This window comes from Alosa pseudoharengus, unplaced genomic scaffold (genome assembly GCF_046254945.1).
Source record: "Alosa pseudoharengus isolate Yale_2024_CS ecotype anadromous, Long Island Sound unplaced genomic scaffold, YU_APseudo_1.1 YU_APseudo_1.1_scf_2, whole genome shotgun sequence".
Classification (NCBI taxonomy): Eukaryota; Metazoa; Chordata; class Actinopteri; order Clupeiformes; family Clupeidae; genus Alosa; species Alosa pseudoharengus.
This window is the reverse complement of record NW_027468663.1, coordinates 27,958,648-27,978,818: the sequence shown is the minus strand read 5'-3', so window position 1 is coordinate 27,978,818 and position 20,171 is coordinate 27,958,648. Positions and strand designations below refer to the sequence as shown.

Sequence of the window (20,171 nt, the reverse complement as noted above, 5' to 3'; positions counted from 1 at the left end):
CATCTAGTTTGTCTTTATTTGTCATGTAACAAATATTTCTGTCTTGATATTAGGCTGAAATGAATCTCAATCTGATAAAACTACAGTCAATAACATAACCTGATAGCCAGCCATGCTTGTCTAAAGTCATTCAAAGATCAGACAGAATGCAATTCAAATGCAGGAAGAACAAGAATATAAACATGGTCCATCATAACCATTTCTATTACTTCAATAATTGTGAAACAAATATCTTATAATAATAACACTTTATTTATAGCAACAAAGAAAACAAAGCAGCACATAGTGCTTTACATCACAAAAAGCTATTGCAAAACATTTACTATCCGAAGAAAATAAAAGGACATGTATAGCCTACATGTAAATTTCACAAAATGTTCAAATTTTGCTTTAAAGCCACAGTCATCCTCATGCTCAAAAAGGTCACAAAATGTGACAAACATGTACAGGTGCTGCTTGACACAAGTGCAGCCACCACCTCCACAAATCACGGGTCATGTATTCCTTACGTTTCAGTATAAAGCATTTATTTTAAATGATGCGCATATTTGACTGATATGATAACTTTACAAAAATGTATTGTTATTTTAATTTAGTAAATGGTCATTTGTTAAAATGAGCCCATTATTTTCTAAAATGAGTGCACTATATACTAAAATGAGTATTACATTTAGTAAAACAAGCACACTATTTAGTAAAATCAGTGCACAATTTACTAAAAAAGAGGGCACAATCTATAAGGGTACAATTAAGTCAAATAAGGGCATCATTTAGTAAAACGAGTACACAATTTAGTAAAATGATCACATAATTTAGTAAAGCAATCAAACACTCTCTCAATATATAAAACACATCTTGCAAGCACACCAACCAGGCTCTGAAAAATGTGTGGTGCAATGATATGTGATTGAGCATGTCAAATTTCATGATGTTTGAAACATGGCTTTATATCACAATATATTGTTTTGTCTGCAGAATTTTTATTGGCGGTTGGTGGGCATTTAATTCAGTATTAAAGCCAGATTAAACTTTAGCAGGTGTAAATGATGCCAAGTGTAAACATACCCAAATTAGCTTGCATCCAATATAATGATCCTGGTGTCAGATTGTGTAAGGTTTGCCCCTTCATTGCCCCCATATTGACAATGGATGTGTCAGATTTCTGCATTGACATCTGTCATTCACTAGGTGGTGCTACACCACAAATGAATGGTCATGGACTGAGCGTGTGCCCCTTCTGGAGACCAACATACAACAAAACAGTTGTCGAGTTATTCCATGAAAACTGGAACTGGGAGGAGTGGACCTGAGAGGATCTCACCAACCTTATCAGCAAAGTTTTATGTGCACAGGTGCAACAGTGTCCCCAGTGTGGATACCCAAACATGTATTTTTTTTTTAAAGTAAGTATTTAATTGTCTCTCTCACATGAAAAATTTGTCTTGGGCACACAAGGAGCATTGGCGATACATACACATACATATTTTTACATAGACATACATAAAACATGAAACAAACATAGGAGCACTCAGAGCTCACATTATCAATATATTTGTTAAACAGATCCATGTGCTTAATATAGTTGCATGGGGAGAGGTCTGACAACATAATTAAAATAGCTCACTTTGTGTACTTGGCCTTTGATACAGAACAGGCAGCTGCACGCCTCACCACAATTTAAAATAAATCCACGCTGTAAAACACCAGATATGTAATTATAGCCATACCAGAACAATACTGTAGGTTTTTCAATGTTCTCTGAAATACACCATGACGACATGGATAGTGCTGACAAATACTGTTTGTTTTCTAACAGGATAAATTAGATACGACCAGATGCGTCAGGTTCAGACCTGTTTTTGTGTCATGCCCCCTCTGTGTTACTCTATGGCAAAAAGTAACATTGTTCTTTTTCTAGTATACTTAGCCTACTTTTTAGAAAATCTGTTGTCAGGTGTAAATGGATGCAAAGAGCCCTCTGTTGGTAGTTTCATGTATTTCAGATCCTGCCAAATTTGAAGACCAATATAGCCTCCAACTCAAACTCTTTCAAGTGAGTGGGACTTAAAGGAATTATCTGGAGTAAAATGCACTTTAGATCGATTTACGGATGATTGGGGGTACATACGTTGAGTTGACATCAAAATCATGTCATTCGGATGTGTTTTGAGAAAGTTCGATTGTACCGTTTTCAGTCACAACTTGTAGCCTGGAAGTGAGCGGGGCATTTCAATTGCTCCGCTACAAAACGCTATTTTTATACCTCTTCTACAGTTCCAAACAACATAACACTTACGTGGTAGTGAGTAGAGGGTCCCTAAAGCCAAACCGAAGTATCCCGAGGTCTTTATGTGGTCGAATAGAGAGTCCAGAATGAATTTCATCAAGCCAGTATACCTTTCCGGAAATGTTGCCATCTTTGCCGCCATCTTCAGGGGAAAGTCCGTAGGAGTCTTATTGCTGAGTGTGTTGTAACACACTCTGGAAATTCACAATTTCGTCGCCGTTTTTAAAAAAAAAAAAAACATAGTCCAGTATTTCTTTCGAAATTGAAATGAAGTTGTATGGACTGGACTGTGTTTTTTTTTTTTTTTTTAAACGGCGAAGAAATTGTGAGGGCCACTTAATGAAATGTTTTGGTATGTTTTCAACGGTGATTTGAGTTAAATTTGAGTGCATCACGTTTCATAGTGAATCAACAACAAAACCAACAGAATGCAAAGTTTAATTAAAGCCACAATTTTTTTTTATTTTTTTTTTGGTCTCTCTTGCAGCCAAAGGACCCCAAGCAATTTAGCATTTCAATTCAAGTGGGACAAGTGTCAGTTTTGTTGAGCTTGGTGTATGACTGCATTATTTTATATCTTCCTCTAGGGCAATAGCCACTTGCTGCAGATGTTGTGGCAATCCAGTAACCCTCGCTTGCCCTGTATCAAGCACAGACCAAGCCTCTCTGTTTTTCATCCACTACTCCAGCTTCCATAGCCGTGGGAAGTAGGGGTGCTGTGGGTGCGGCAGCACCCCCTGCAGGAAAGCACGCGTATTTATATGTCATACCACTCACGATCAGAAAAAAAAGAAGCTCTCCGTCCCCCTGTCTATTATTTTATTATGCACTAAAAAATGTTAGGCCTACATTAGACCTGGGAGATCTAAACAAAAACTAAACAAATTAACAAAACAAACCTGAGGGAGATATCCTATGACGCTAGCTTTATGACAATACAATATGCACTTTATTACAACAATATGCCATATTAAGTAGGCCAGCTGAATATTACCGTGAGTTTCCCAAGGAGCTGAACACGGGCCGCCTCAATCTTCAGCTTAAAATGATGCATAGTGTTATCGGGGAGTCTCGGTGCACCACGGTGAAAGGTGGCATGGATATTAAGTAAGCTCCATCCACAAACAAGAGCTCTCTTCAGCGAGGTAGATGAACTTATTCATTCATCTGTGTCTTTGCGTGCCTGTTTCAGTGGCCTCCTCAGAGCGTTCTTTCTCTTCTTTTTGAAAGTGTAGGTTAACACTGTGCGTTTATGATGTCAGCATTTGTTGTAGGCTATATTTGTGATATGTGGATCAATTTAATGTAGGCTAGCCTATGAATATTGCGTTGTGTAGGCCTATGTTACAGGGTTTCCGTTGTCCGGTAATTACCGGACATTGGCCGGAAAAAAAATGAAATGTCCGACAAAATTAAATCTCTCCGGTCAAATTGTCCGATTGAAATTGACTAATAATCCCGTCCCCTAACGCAATCTGAATTTGAGAATAAGCCTTAATATGTAGGCCTAAGCCTATATTATACGTCCCCTGGCTATGTTTTTAAATTAACAGGCTCTACCGTTTGAAAGTTATTAAACAACACGCTTAATAACCTATGCTGCATTTCAAATAGGAAGCACACACTTAAAACGTCCATGTTAAACAACGAACAAATGAGAGGCGGTTCAAACATGGCCAGGCCCAGGCAGACTAGCCTTAAATGTTTTTTCAGAGGCCAGACGCGATGGATGATGATAAATTGGTAACGTCTGAAGCCTCAGATGTCCGGTCAACTCCACCACCACCAGATAAAAAGCAGAAGTGTCGGGCGTATCTGTCGGAATCAGTGACATTGGAAGTGGAGTTGCGGGGGGTGCGGCCGCTCCAAGACACTGTCATTCTCCGTGTACATTAGACATGCAAAGTGTTCTTTACCCAAAGCATACAGTAGGTTTATGCGTTCTCTGTCTATGATCGGCAGGGTTAGGGCCTCCTCGACGAGGCGATTACCCAGTCAGCAAAAGAATGTCTGCAAGACGTCTTGGAGATGTGTTCTAAAGGTCTGCTGGACAGCTGTAAGACGTATTCTAGAGAGCGTTTGCTCATCTGGCAGACGTATCTGAGACGTCTTGTTAAGATCTTCAAACAGCGTTTAGCAGCCGTATTCCAGATGCTCAATACGTCATAATAGGACATCCATCTCCCTAACGTCTTACAAAGATCTTATAACGGTATTAAATATGCCGTTTTTACGTCTTGCAGACATCATTTTTATTCCTTTACCCGCTGTATATAAGATGTTATACTAATTTCGTCTTGCATAATCTTTGGCGACATTCAGCCGCCTTATTTAGCCTAGCCTAATTATCTTTAAGGCTACTATAAAGAAATACGACAAATGGGAGCTATTTAACATATAAAATATTTATTAAATATTAGAGGGATTTGCGCCCAGGCGCCAATTAATCTCAAAAAATCCTGCAGGTGCTTCTCTGCCTCCGCATCCGTTGATTGGAGCATCGGATTTCTCACAGCTGCGCCTGGACAAGAGAGAGAAACAGAATCGGTGTGAGAACAAGCAATTTCGTCATTTCCACAACTGGACAAAGTTAGTTAAGGAGCAACCTTTTACAATCTATGGGAGCAACACAGCAACAGTGTCTGGTGGACGAGAGCTTGGGTAAGTTAAGTTAAAATAGGCTACTCTTATTTTAGGGTAAGTGTAAGCTAGTGTTACTTGCCTTTGGATCAAATTGTGTGATGAGTGTAAATGTACAGGTGCATGTGCATTTATGTATTTAATAATTATTTGAAAGACAGCTGCCGTTTAGGCTACAATCGCCCACGTGGCCGTGTACTTCTATATTGCCTGCATGTGCACTAGTTTACTGTATTGTAGCGTCGGCGCAAAAAGACAGTGTTCGCGTTCTCCCGCGCAGGGGATCCTGGGATACAAGAGCGAACATTTGGGGGGTTTATGTCGTTATTCTCCTTAGTTTTGTGTGTAATGTTAGCGTCTTTATTGTAACATGTTTCCCTTTTAGTTCTCCCTCGTGTGTGATCCTTTTTGTGTGGGAGGCTGCGTCCTCCCCTGTATGTGTAGTGTGTGTGCGTGCTTGACCTGCCCTGTTTGCATTGTGTTCTGTGTCTTGGCCTATCTGTGTCCCGGCTCTCGTTCCCAGTGAATAAACCTTTTGATTGGACAACTGTGTGGTTCGCTATTAAATCGTTACAGTATGTTTAACTCAGCGATTTACTGTAAACTGATTATTTTGTGTGTTAGACCAACTGCAATGCTTGATTAATTGATATTCCCACTTGTTTCTTAATACTTGCTTATTGTTTTGTAAATTGGTTTGGCGTGTTTCCTAAATAACATAATCTTAAATTAGCATAGCCTACATTTCGCAACTAGGCCTACCTAGCACAATGTGAATTGTCATTTTTTTTTTTCGTTTACATGTTCAAATATTGGTTCTTGTTCTACTATTTGAGCTCTCCACATAAGATGGGCTTGAATATTTTAATATATATTTTCATAAGAGTGAAATGGTATGTGGGCTAGCTATAGGCATTGGAAATCTGTGTGAAAGTAGCTCAGTGTATGGGCAGTGAGTGTACAAAGTGCCAATTGTTGTAGCTACCCTAGATAAATAAATATAGTCAAAAGATGCATTCAGACACACAGGAACACCGTTCTGTGGACTCTGAGGACTTAACACACTTTAGTTGCCTAATATTATATGAACATAAAGTATTGAAATAGACAGAATAATTTCGAATATCTAATGTAATGTCTCCTTTAATTATCAAGTGTAATTTCTTAATTATTCAAGTCTACTCAGTCTTACCATCTTTTTGTTGTCAGGGTTTTGGAGGTTGTCCTCAAGCCTGTCAAGGTCCTCCATCGTCTGAAGGGGAAGTGAAAAGGAGTCTCTCTCCACCATGTTTGTGAGATGGCGTATTTGGAGGTCCATCTCTCGGGACCGCTTGTAGAAGCACCCTTTCAAAGGCTGCATGAACAAGATGTGAGTATTAAAACACAGATTCATGGTTAAGAACAACAGTACATTCTAGTTAATAATATTGTAAATATATTGTTAATAAAAAATATTATAGATGACTTAAAGTTTGTGATTGTCAAGCAATCAAATTGCACTGCTCCCAGACTGAATGACGAATGGCAATAACAGCAAACACTTACGTGTACATGGCATGTTCATGCTACGCCGCCACCCCTGCTGTGTATTTTCACATGCTGAAAGAACACAACAAAAAGGCCAGTTTACATATTTTTAGAATGTGTATTGGGTGGTCTGATCTCAAATGGTCGGCCGAGACACATTGGCACAATCGCATGTATCCAAGGCAGAGACATTGCTGACCATTTGTTTTTATGTTCTAGTTTTTGAGTCGTTTTACTGGTGCAGGCTTACCATTGTTAGTTGACGGCTGTTCCCATTCGCCAGGCTGAGGAAACTCTTGAAAAATGTAATGCAGAAAAAACGTTAACATCAATTTTGCTGTGCTGATCTACTAAGTTATCCTGATGAAAATGACCTATTTTTTAATGATATTTCAATAATGTACTGCTCAAAAAAAGGAGGGTTGCCGGTTCGAACTCCGACCAGTAGGCACGGCTGAAGTGGCCTTGAGCAAGGCACCTAACCCCTCACTGCTCCCCGAGCGCCGCTGTTGTTGCAGGCAGCTCACTGCGCCGGGATTAGTGTGTGCTTCATCTCACTGTGTGTTCACTGTGTACTGAGTGTGTTTCACTAATTCACGGATTGGGATAAATGCAAAGACCAAATTTCCCTCACGGGATCAAAAGAGCATATATACTTACTATACAGGCTGGTTGCCTGGATTCTCCTCTGGAGTGGAGGTCTTGATATGTTGCTGTGAAGAGCAAAAGGGAGGTAAATGTCTTTTTACAATATGACAACTCTAACTACCACCACTACCATTAATCTTTGTAACCCCCTCACTTAGCATAATTGATATACTTTAACAATGCAGTGTTTCTATTCCAGTTTCTATGTGGTTTGTTTCTCTTATGACTTACGCATGCTTTGATGTGGAAGTGACAAGTTGGGACGGTCAGGGGGTGTGACATCTAATGCTGTTACACAGAAAATTAGTTAAAAAAAAGTTAAACATTTGTTTTCTTTTAGTCAGAAGATGGATATTTACATTTATCACCCGGAGAGAAGAAATACTCTTTTTGAAGTAGATCTGATAAAAAAAAAAAAAAAAGTTTAATCACCGTTCCATATCAATGCTTATGAATGGTAACCATAACAATCATAGTAGGACAACAGTTAAGCCTGTAAGCAGGCTTTCACAACAATGGAATCAACTGTAAACAAGCTAACTGTCCGTGCTATCACTGTTAGGGCTAAAGAAAGTTGTACAACAAACTTTTTTTTAAATGGAACCGCTTGTTTCCTTTCTGTAGAACAGGACACCTCGGCGGTCGTTATCCCTTACATGTTGCGTGAGAACTACACAAAAAACTTGATTCAGTTACATATGAACTCACCTTGGGTATTGGTCTGCCACTCTTCCTGTGTGTTATGACCGTATGTGGCTGGTGGATTAGTTATGGAAGGAAAGACATACAATATCAATATAAGTCACAAATTTTAAATTGCAGAGATATTAACGGAGATTCCGAGCGGGAATGTCCTAAGATGCCTGTTGTCCTATCAGAAATTATTGAGTAATATGAGGAAAGCTAACTGTTGTATAATTTATTGTCTACAATACAGTGTTTCTGTTCCAGTTCCATTTCATCTATTCCATCTTATGACTTACGCATGCTTCGATTTTGGCCGGTTGGGATGTTCTGGGGGTCTTGCATCCAATGCTGTAATACAGAAAGTGAGATTTTTTCCCTTCATCCAGAACACAATAAGTTTCCGAGTTACACCCAAACAGTACATGTATTTAATGCATGTATTCGATTGGAAACTGTGTTACCATCAGGACAGTGCCAGTAAGGGATGTTTGACAAGACTCGCCTTCTTTTACTCATTTTTGTGTGTATTGGCCACTATTGAAAAAGAAATTAGGCTGATACCTTTACTGTGAGCTTGAAATGGTCTTCAGTGTCCCATATACATGCAAATGGAAGGAAAAAAAACAAACACAAATTTAGTTTCAATGGCATAGTGTGGCAACGATTGACTATTACATTTCATTTGACACAGTGAAATTAGGATGAATTTAAGTGTTAACATTAAATAACGTGTTGTGTAATATATTAAAATGGTATTGCCCTAGTCCCTCCACGTCGAAAAAAGCCTATGCATTCTTATAAGGCCTATGCCAACAAAGTAATCAATGAACTGTGCTCAGGTTGGTTAAAAGCCAGAGGCTGCCTGTAATTCACTTCCGGTTTAATGCCTTTAAAACGGAGGGAGGGCGACACAGTGCTGCTCAGTTGCTGCGCCGCGGATTTGCCAGCTGGTGGATGCTGTTGGTGGTCGATGGATTTTCACGTGGCATAGCAAGGTTAGCAGAATTGTTTCCTAAGCGTAATGTAAAAAAATGAGTTGCAGTATTGGGTACAATATTATGTAGAATGGACCGACATGTCCACCGGTCGATTTCCCGTAGTAAATCGACCCTTTTAATTATTTTAGTATAGATGAGTTTAAGCACAACATTTACGTTATTCATGACATTTATCTACATGTCGTGTTATTGGATAACGAGGAGATTAGCTGCTACTGGTCCGCGGATCATTTCTGGTACAATTAAACGGTATCATTGAACCGCGGCCGAAAGAAAAAGAAACTAAACATTTCCCAGAATAGGAAACATTTCTTAATTTATTGTTATCAAATAAAGAGGCATAGCATTAGGGGGTAGTGGTGTGAGCGCTCATTCTTGTGCACATCTGTGCAAGTTAAACAGTCACCACTGGGGGTAGCAGCAACAAACAACGTAGCCTTTTTAAAACAACGAACGAAGCGGACTCTTGCTGTCCATGAAAAGATACTGGCTAGATCTTGTTAGGCATGTTTAAGTTAGGCTAATGAACATGTTGCATTCTATACAGATTATGTAAATCTTATAGCCTGTCTCCAGTTTTCCTCAGTTTGACTAATTAAGAATGGATAATAGGATATTTGACCGGCATATCATCAAAATGTCCGGAAAACGAAACCTCTGCCGGTCACTTTGACCGGCACCATTTTTTTCTAGCGGAAACTCTGCTATGTTATGCATATGTTTTGAGTCAATGTGTTCTGTCTAATATGCTGTGCGATAGGGTCTAGCCTGTTTTGACACCCATGTCAGAAGCGTCAATAATTATTACGTTTTATTAATGTTGGTGTTCAACAGTTTTATATTTCTCGTGTTCACCGTCGATTTCGGTGCAAGGCCAGGGGCGATTCTAGACCTAGAGCTTTGCTGGGGCACAGGCCCCCAACTCCCAATACATAAAAAAAAAACAATTTAAATGTGCGCGCAATATGAAATAAATGGCTTTTACGTCTAGCCCCCATCAGGTCCTCATCCATTTCTTGCCTGTCTCTCTCCTCCTCCTCCTCCTGCCTGGTACTGGACTGCCCAGCCTGTGCTCTTTGTCCCCTCTCTTCTCCTTCTTTTCGACCTTCTTCTCCTCCTCCTTCTCCTCCAGCACTCTCTCCCTCAATTGTTGTAGCAGCCACTGCAGCAACATCCAAACACATAGGCATAAGTAGGCCTACTGTATACTCACTACATGAATTTAATAGGCTTTCCTACACAAGGGAAGCTTATTTTTAGTCAAAATTGAGATGTACTTCCCTCCCAGGGAAGGGTCCTGTAGTCATCTTGGCAATACTGCAGTTCTTTGTAGTTTAAATAGCCTACTAAAGCCTTCATACTGACTTTTGGTGATAATTTGCAAATGTAGCCTAATCTGATTATTCTGAGTCTGATTCTGTGTAGATTATTATAGGCTACATTTACAAATGCAGCAAACTTATTTAAGTTTGCCATTAAACCATTGATCAAATCACAGAACTGGCTATTACCAGCATAAATGTTACCTTTAATATGGGCAATTATCATACCTCCCTCATCCTCCTCATCTCTCCTCACTGTTCCTTTCCCTCTGCCTCTGTTCAGGAAGAATTGTCTGATGTCCATCTCTGAATAGTTTATCAGAAGGCTATGTTTAGTTTTACAGTAGGACAGCTTCACAAACAGTATAGGCTACTTTTACAGAACTCTCTCTCCAGTATACGTATAAATCATTATTAATTGTCCGCATGTGTGCATGCAGCCTACACATGGTGTGAGTGTGTGTGTGTGAGGGAGAGAGCACAAGCTGGTAAACTGTTGCTAAATTTAGGCTACGACGCTAAGCATTGAAAAACAGATGCTAATTATGTGGGCAACATTCTCTAACAGCGATCAACTTGTCATTTTTTCTGTCAAACAAGTTGTGAATTTGTTGAAACATTAAAACAGGGGATGACTTACTCTGTGCTCAAAGTGATATGACGAGCTCCAGCGGACGAAATACTCGGAAGAATCTTGTGAACGATTTTCATTGGTTGTTGCGTTCAATCTTACCCAGCTACAGAGGTGCTATTTCCTGATTGGCTATTATGGCCCTTTTCTATTTCCTTTTTTTTTTGGCTGGTAAGTGACAGGCTTGAGTCATGACTAAAGCAGGCACAGAGATGCGCTCACTCATGAATGTCGTTTCCAGGGAGAGCAGCGTTAGAATTTTACTGGGGCACTGGAGACTTTTACTAAGGCACGTGCCCCAGTGAATAAAGTCTAGTGACGCCCCTGTGCAAGGCTACAGCAACTTTGTTACCTTACTAGTGTAGCGTCAGATAGCAGACGGTTACTTTGTTTGCGTTAGTATCAATCTGTGGATTGCGACATTTTGTCGCATTTTTTCTGTAGTGTAGCCATAATGTTCTTGACAGTGATGTATGCCTGTGCTGTGTGTCATGCAATGCCAGTATGCTGTTGTCCATTAACAGAGAAAGGCGTTTAAATAAAATACAATAACTTTTTTTAAACCCCCCCCCACTACAGCACCCCCAACCAAAACTCACTTCCCACGGCCCTGCCAGCTTCAACTACTGAAGCACCTTCTACAGCTGCTGAGCTTCCTCCACAGAATCAACAGTGGATGCATCCCCTCTTTGGAGGCTACTACCACCCTTTAGTGCCAGTGAAGACTCCCCCTCAAACTACTGTTGCACCAATTACAGAAGCGCCAACTACAGAAGCACCAACTACAGAAGCACCTGCCACAGCTGCCGAGTTTCCTCCAAAGAATCAACAATGGATGCATCCTGTCTTTGGAGGCTACTACCCCTTAATGCCTGTGAACACTCCCGTTTAAACTGCTGTTGCACCAACTACAGAAGTACCTTCTACTGCTGTCAAGCTTCCACAGAATCAATGAACCATTATTGCAAGTATCATCAAGCTTTTTTCTAACTCCTCAGTCTCTATTCCAATGTGTCATTTAATGCATATATTAAAGTGTATTTGGAATTCAACTTGTCGGGAGTTCATTTGTTCAAGCTGCTCGTCATGAGGTTTTGCTCGTCATGAGACTTGTTTCATGATTTAGCCAAAACTGGAAGTTTAAAAATCTACTGCCATGTGCACTATAATGGAGATCAAGGTTTTAACCCAATCAAAGTTGAAGTCTGTTTTGTTTCTAACATGCCAGGCTGGGGTAAGGGTTTTAGGAGTCTGTGCACTCATCCTTCAAATTGTGTTTAACTCAATTTCTCTTGAGAGTAACAAACCAGATGGGTCCTGTATTGAGGCCAAATCTGTGCAACACATCAGCAAGTAAAAAAAAAAGATCTTTAGTTTTGGTGTGAAGCATTAACATCAAGGAATTAGGAATAGGAATTTCTGACCTTTTTACCTAAACTTGCTTTACGTAAGTTTCTTTTGACTTTTTTCCGAAAGAATTGTAATTTGAAACTTTATACTGATATAGTCCAGACAGAAAGGTGAACCCGGAAATGTTGAGTACACCAAAGTTTTATGATGGAAATATATAGTATGGGTTTCCAGCATGCAGAAACTGCCGGATGATAATTTGCATATGTTGGGCAATTTGTGTCATTTAGCTAATTAGCATAAATTAGCATAATCACCTATATTGATCATATTATAAGAGCTGCTTGGCCAAAATGGACCATGTTAGTATGTTTTAGGGGTTACTGGAGATGCTGAGTCTATATCTGACATTTTCAAGATTCAAAATCGGAATTTTGGAGGATAAAAATTTTCAGTGTTGGATAATTTGGATCCTCAAGTTATTTTTGAATTCCACAATCATTTTGGAAATAGCTATTCACTGGCCCTCTGCTGTGACTCACAATTGAGTAACAAAGGGACTCCTCACTGTCCTCATCCGTTGTCCTGTCGCCATCTTCTCCAGACTCTTCATCCCTGTCCTTCTGCTGTTTTTGCTGTGTAAATATTTTGCCACATGTAACATCACTGCCTTTGCAGAAACAATAAAAATTAAATAAGAAGGCACATACAATGAAGAAATAAGAGCAGCAAAATTGGGTTGAAATTGTGCAATTGTGCATAGACAGTCAATATAATAGTGCAAAGTCAGGCCAATAAATGGCTGAGGTAGTTCTGTTTGACCTAAGTAAGCAAGTGGTGTAGTGGTGCAAGTTATGTAAGAGCAGCAGCAGTGTGTTGTGTTTTCAGGACAACAGGACAACAACAACAAGTTGCAAAGTGTACAAGTGGAGTAGTGCAAGTGGAGTAGTGCAAGGCAGCCATTGTGGGTCCAAAGTCCAGGATGTTATGTAGCTGAGGGTGGAGGGGGGAGAGAGTTCAGCATAACAGCCTGGTGTATGAAGCTGTTGGTGAGTCTGGTGGTGCGGGAGCGCAGGCTTCTGTACCTCTTCCCAGAGGGCAGTGGATCAAACAAATTGTGAGGGGGGTGACTTGCATCACTCAATTGTGGTCGCCTTGCGGGTGAGGTGGGTGGTGTAGATGTCTTTCAGGGAGGGGAGTGAAGCACCAATAATCAACACATCAGGATGAATCTGATTGAATTTAGTATTGGCCATCCCCAAAATGCACCAGAATACAGGAAATCACATCAAACAAATGAAAACATTTCTGACCCCCAAACCCCCCTTCCACATATGCGACAATTAATGGGGGGCCCTTAACCCTCTATACCCGTAGCGGCCGTCGACGGCCGTTCTATATTCTCCTGTAACGGCCGCGGCCGGCCGCAATTCTTAGAGACATCTGCTACAGTATAACCTTCATACATGAAATAATACAGCGTTAGTGGATACATAAACATCAGACTTTTATTTTGACACACTTAAATGGCTAGGTCGCTATTGACATTTCTCCGGTAATTTTGAACTTGAATGTCACTATACCATACCATTGCTTGTGATGCGGTTGGCACATGATGATGCCCGTAGGCTGCCCGGGCGATTCAATCCGCATAAATTGTACATTTTCTGAAAGCTGATGATGTGAGGATGCCATTTCACCCCCATGTTGAGGGGGCACAAGATAGTTTTCTTAGCTCAACAACTTGAATGTCACTATACACAAGGCTGGTAAAGATCTTGATTTAATTCTGGTACGTAACTGTAATACAGACAACGTTTTGGTTAATCCATTACATGTATCGGATCATCACTTTATCAGATTCTCTGTGCGTCTCCTGGATAACCCAGCAGCTCCTCCTCCGATAATTTCGTTCCGGCGTGATCTCAGAAGCCTCTCAAGCGACCATTTTGCAACATTAGTAACATCTGCTTTACCTACTCCTAGCTCATTCTTGGCACTTGAGGTCAATGACGCTACAGAGACTCTCTGCTCTACACTGGCATCTTGTCTGAATGCAGCATGTCCTCTTTCCTCAAGACCTAAACCTCGCCATCCATGGCTGACGAACAGTATAGTCTCAGTACGAAAGGAACTTAGAGCTGCTGAGAGGAAATGGCGTAAATCCAGAGATGGAAATGATCTTAGTAACTACCAGTCTTTGCTGTCATCCTTTTCATCCACTGTTACATGTGCAAAAAAGGCATTCTATCTAAGCAAGATTGAGAGCGCCACTGACAGTAGAAAACTTTTTTCTCCTTTCAAATCTCTTCTCAATCCTCCACCACCACCATCAACTACTTCACTGTCAGCAGATGACTTTGCAACATTTTTCACTGAAAAAGTTGCTAAAATAAGTGCTCAGTTTGATGCTCCTATAAGGAGGGCTTTGCCTTTGTTAGTATGACCGCATCATTTGACTCTTTCTCTCCTCTTGATGAGGAAGCAGTCTCTCAATTGCTTCAGCGATGTCGTCCAACAACATGCCCATTAGATCCTGTCCCGTTCACTCTTCTACAGTCTATCTCACCCGCTGTTCTACCAGCAGTCACACATGTATTTAATGCTTCACTCAGTTCTGGAATAGTTCCTTATTCTTTTAAACAGGCTAGGGTTACACCTCTGCTAAAGAAAAGTACACTTAATCCAACTGAGGTGAAGAACTACAGACCTGTCTCCCTTCTTCCTTTCTTGTCAAAGGTTTTGGAGAAAGTGGTCTTCAAGCAAGTTTGTGACTTTCTTCACCAGAATAATCTACTAGACCCTATGCAGTCTGGTTTCAAGAGTGGTCATTCTACTGAAACTGCTCTTCTGTCTGTGACTGAAGCATTGAGAGTAGCTAAGTCCTCTGCTCAGTCATCATCAGTATTAATTCTACTAGATTTATCTGCAGCCTTTGATACTGTTAACCATGACATTCTCCTATCTATACTATCTGAACTGGGAATTTCTGGAAAAGCTCTTGACTGGTTTGAATCTTACCTTAAAGGGCGTTCTTTCAACGTGTCTTGGCAGGGACAGGTATCTAAGTCTCATGACCTCACCACAGGTGTGCCTCAGGGATCAGTATTAGGACCCTTGCTTTTCTCTATTTACACCACTTCCTTAGGTGATACCATTCGCTTCCATTTGACTATCACTGTTATGCAGACGACACTCAACTTTACCTGTCTTTCCCACCTGATGACTCTAGTGTTTCCCACCGGATTTCTGCATGCCTTAAGGATATTTCAGCCTGGATGAAAGATCGGCACCTTCAGCTTAATCTCTCAAAAACAGTTTTTGGTGTTTCCAGCTAAAACAGCTATTCCCCAACAGATTAACATCCAGCTTGACTCAACTTCACTGACCCCAACTAGATCGGCACGAAACTTGGGCGTTGTAATTGATGACCGACTTAACTTCTCTGAGCATATAGCTTCTATTGCAAAATCATGTCGGTTTATGCTTTACAACATTAGGAAGATCAGACCTTATCTGACACAAGATTCCACACAACTTCTTGTTCAGACCATGGTCATCTCTAAGCTGGACTATTGTAATTCACTATTAGCTGGCTTACCCGCTTGTGTAACAAGATCATTACAGCTGATTCAGAATGCTGGAGCACGCCTGGTCTTCAATCAGCCAAAGAGGACACATGTAACTCCTCTCCTAGTTACTCTCTATTGGCTCCCTATAGTAGCCAGAATTAAATGTAAATCTCTCACATTGGCCTATAGGACACTAACTAGATCTGCTCCTAGTTATTTTAATTCAATAATCAAGCCTTACACCCCCAACCGCCCACTGCGGTCTTCTGGTGAGCGTACAGTATGTTGTGTCGACCAGTCATGAAAACTGGGTCTAATTCCAGACTATTTTCTTCAGTGGTTCCATGTTGGTGGAATGAACTGCCCAGTGCTCTCCGTTCCTGTGGTAGTTTTGGGTCGTTTAAGAGGGGTCTAAAGACATTCCTATTCAACATATACTTAGTTGTTTAAGCGCTTATGTGTTATGGTTTATATAATGTTGTTTTATTTTAATTGGGCTTTTAATTAATTTGACATTATTGTTTATTATTGATATTCTCCTTAATGTAGTCTTAGCATGTCATTGTTTTTATATTATTGATTGAATTGACATTATTGTTTTATTATTGTCTTTCCCCTTTTTTACATTGCTTTTTTTATTAGGCTATTGATTGAATTGATATTATGTGTACTACAACTATTCTCCTTACTATATTTGACCTACATTTTAATCTGTTCCCTGTTCAATTTTAAATATTATTATGTTGTTTTGTATTTATGTGTCGCTTTGGACAAAGGCGTCTGCTAAATCCATAACCATAACCATAACCATAACTATACCATACCTTTGCTTATGACGCGGTTGGCACAAGATGATGCCCGTAGGCCGCCCGGGGGCGATTCAGTCGACTTAAATTGTAAATTTTCAGAAAGCTGATGATATGAGGATGTCATTTCACCCCCATGTTAAGGGGGCACAAGACTTAGTTTTCTTAGCTCAACAACTTGACAACAATGTCTAATTAATTAACAGCCTAATAAACAATAAACAATACTATACAAATCATAACACATAAGAAGCTTCATAAACGAAATGTATTTTTGAACATTTAACCAGTTTTTTCCTAATAAATTATTTATTTCACATAGGTTTATGTTATAGGGTTAGTCAAATCAAAAGTTTGTTTCATTATTCTGAACGATCTCCATTAAACCCAATGTGGTTAGCGTGACTTTTATTTTGAAAAAATGGCTAACTCTTAGCCGCCTTTGCTAGGAATAGATACATCCGGCACGAACATTCTATTTTCGCTAGGTTCACGCTGCTGAGTTTAGCCTGTTGACTGACCGGCTGAGGACTTAAAGGAACACGCCACCCAAAATCAGTAGTGATATATGTTCTTACCGTAACTTTCACGAGTTGAGTCGTACCTCTCCCGCGTCAGTAGGTGCACTCAAACGCTCTGTCGCGCGGCGCGAATGTGTTAGCATGTTGCTATGCTAGCGGGCTCTGCCGTGGCCGTAGAGAGAGGCACATAGCAGTATTCAAACACCTCCACGTTTTACCTACTTAAATACAGTTGCATGAGTAGTTGATGAAAAATGTTATGGCACACAACATGAAACATGACGATTTTCCAAGCGAATAAACATGAGAACTACAATGTGTGGCACAATAGCACTTGGGAGTACTTCGACCTAGCATGGTAATATTATTAACACCTAATTGTAGATCCTATCCACCACAGAGTTTAGAATCCATGCTGGATCGACCCTCAGCCTCTCCCTCCCCTCTGAGCGAGAGAGGCACACACACTAGAGATGCGCTGATGGGCTATTATTTCAACCATAACTGCATAGCAAAACTTATCATCCATCAGCCATCCATCAGCACTAAAGTTTGTTGACCAATTTTCAAAACTGCACCCGCCATCCGCTGGTTGTTTTAATGTAGGCTATATGGTGATGCAGCGCTGCTGACGTGAGGCTAGAAAGCCCTTGCCTGTTCTAGAAAGACTGATCTAATGCAGCAAATATATTAAAAGGCAAAAGTCGTACATTGGCTAGGCCTATCCCCAGAATATCAGCAGCAAACTCAGTCTCTGTCACGCAAAACAGTCTCCAAATAAAACGCACATCGGCCTGTTGCCTATTCTGCCAGCTTGTGATAATATATCGTCCAAAATGCTTGATTGCATTGCATTCTCCACATTTTTAGCTACATTTTCATGTACCACATCAGCATTTTTGTTCAGTGAATCTTTTGTAAATTGCTTTACAATTACCGTCGGGCCCTTGTCAGCAGACTTCGGCTTGCCTCTTGCCATATTCACTCCTTGTCTTCCGATGTCATTTCTGAGTCATCTACAGATGTTCACCTCCCTAAATAGAACCAACTTCAACCTGTGTTATATCCTAGATGAGACTGCCTGGGTTATTTTGTTTAGATATTAGCCTATATATAAAACACATAATTGTAGCCTACCATTCAGGGAATAGGCATTTAAAAGAGAGACAGAGAGTGATATGACTAAGAAATGACATCGGGCGATGGCAGTGCGAGATGTTCAGAACGTAAGAGCTAAAACTTCTACAAACTCACTACACAGTAAAATTCCAAGAGTTAAAATGACAGAGTAGACTGTTATTGACTCTAATAGAGTTACATTTACTACAGTTGGAGTAAAATGTACTCTAGCATATTAGTTAAACAACAGAGTTAAAATCACAAGAGTTAATCATCCACCCCATTTTCTTATTTGGACGCCATTTTAGAAATTTCTTGGGAGATGTTTGCCTAATTATTATTTGGATATTATTCATAAAAGAAAGTGTTTTCTTCTGTTTTATTCCAAAGTCATTCGGTAGCTTTAAGATTTTTTTTCTGGACTAGGCTACTAAAAAAATACTTGGAAGTTTGTAGGCTAGCATGTGCTACAGTAAAATAGGCAAATACTGCTAAGCTATCACCCATAAACCAGGCTATAAACGGAGTTTCTGTTATCAAGCCTATAGCTGTTCACAAAGAATAGTCAAAGCGAACAAACATTATAATATTATTATTATTATTATTGTATGTTTGTTACATGCAAGTGTGTAAGGGCTCAGGCAAATTACTAACTGGCGGAACGTGCCCTCGGGCATCTCAGGTCAGAGACGAACGTTAGTAGCCTATCACCCACTTCCTTCCATTTGAGAGAATGCAGCGACGCGACGGAGCCTGGTTAGAATCTCTCTGAACTGCAGTTGAAGGTGAGTAGATGTTCATATAAAATACACTTACTAGAGATTTATTTCACATGTTCCGTAGTATGCCTCGAAAATGATAAACGATAAGCGGTGACGCGAAAGAGGAGTGTAACTTAACGTAAATGTATGGTCAAGATATCATTCTGAAATGTGTTGACCTTCAGGGGCTAACGTTAACGTTAAGTTAACTGCTAACGAAGGTTGAAAGTTAACATGAACGTTAACGTTACCTCTGTGTAACATGAGGTACATGTCAATTCGTGCTCCTGTATTGTACAATGCTATACGTTTTTTTTATCATGTTAATATTTACTCAACCAAATATGATACCAGTATAATCGTCTTTAATGGTCAACATTGACTTGGTTAGCCTATCAGCCAACGTAGCTCTCATTGGCAGCTTAGCATAATGCAAATCAGATATCAAATAAAGGCTACGGTTAGCTTAATGAGGTAACAGTTACTGTTGTTAGCTACTTAACATTAACGGTCATTAATAGGGCAAATTAGCTTAAAGTTCATGCTCTACCAAAAAGCTTGTTTCACGTAAAACAGGCATCCATAAGCATGAATTTGGCCTTCACTAGTTGGTTATTTCAGAACTAGCTGCATTAATTTACTATCAAGGACATGTGCTGATTGCTGAATGTGCATCATTGATAGCAAAGAAGACACATGTTCAATGCAAAGTGCCAACAGGTGCACGTGCCACATTTACTAGTTTAGTCAGTGTCACTGAGATAGTTGTTACCTGGTTTGTTTTTAAGAAAGTGTTTTAAAAGTAGTGTTGATTTTGTCTGAATGTTTGATTTTATGTTTTCTCAGGATGTTGGTGAAAATACCAGGCAGACCAGATACATTAAAATGGTGGAAACTGATACCACTCTAGAGGATTTCTTTAACCAAGGTATTGATTTATTCAATTGTTGCATTGTTTAAGTCTATTGTCAGTTTTTTTTTTGTAATGTTCTGTTAATTTTTATTTTAGTGTTCATGAAATTTGATATTGAAGCCAAACACCAAGCTGGGCTAAAATGTATGATGAGTTTGGTACAGAAGATTGACAACTATGTGTCTGAAGATGTGGTGAAGGATCCAAATTGTGGTGTATTAAAGCTGAAGCCTGCAGAAGATGATGGTGAGTTGTAATATGGAATGTAGTTAAAACTTGGTACAAGTTTTGTGACTATATCAAAAGCAGTTGCAACACATTGTTTTGATGGAATGCCATTCTGTGGGGTTTGTGGATGTTGATTATGTCCGTCTTTGAGCCTATTTAGT

At 39.9% G+C, this 20,171-nt stretch overlaps 1 long non-coding RNA gene across 1 annotated transcript; it reads right to left on the bottom strand.

Annotated features, from left to right (window-relative positions):
• Nucleotides 1-5,734: 5,734 nt before the first annotated feature.
• On the bottom strand, nt 5,735-7,505 carry LOC143135188 (uncharacterized). The gene is made up of 5 exons (XR_012988843.1): nt 7,462-7,505; nt 7,115-7,167; nt 6,705-6,749; nt 6,473-6,526; nt 5,735-6,281 (listed from the first exon to the last, which is right to left on the bottom strand). It is a non-coding gene; the product is annotated as an uncharacterized LOC143135188 (long non-coding RNA).
• Between the last annotated feature and the right edge of the window lie 12,666 nt (nt 7,506-20,171).